The sequence below is a fragment of the Corvus brachyrhynchos genome, unplaced genomic scaffold, assembly GCF_000691975.1.
Source record: "Corvus brachyrhynchos isolate BGI_N302 unplaced genomic scaffold, ASM69197v1 scaffold34, whole genome shotgun sequence".
NCBI lineage: Eukaryota > Metazoa > Chordata > Aves > Passeriformes > Corvidae > Corvus > Corvus brachyrhynchos.
In genome coordinates this window covers 1,886,596-1,887,012 of record NW_008238126.1, presented here as the reverse complement: position 1 = coordinate 1,887,012, position 417 = coordinate 1,886,596, and positions in this window count along the sequence as shown.

Below are 417 nucleotides of genomic sequence, written 5' to 3'. Positions count from 1 at the left end.
GTTTCCCCGGGCGCCGCCGGGAGAGCCGGCGCTCGGAGGATGCCAGCCCGCTTTGCCGTGCCGCCCCCCGCCGTGCTGTGCCGTGCCCCTCCTCCGCGGCGCGGAGCGCCCGGCGGAGATCTCCCCGCTGAGGAGGGGCCGGGAGGGAGCGCACTCTGTATCGCATTAAATTAATCGCTCGGCTCCGGAGGAGGCAGGTGATTCTGCCAAACACAATGAGGGGTTTGAGCGCTGCGGAATAAAGCGCTGTTCATGGGGCCGTGGGCGGCGGTGCCCGGCTCCCCCGCGGGATCGCCGGCTCCCGGGCGATCTCGGCGCTGCTCCCCGCCGCCGGCCCCAGTGTGGGGAGCTCCAGCTCGGCGCACCCCACCCTCCCCCTCGGGATGGATCAAGGGAGGGCGCGGGGGGGAGACGAGC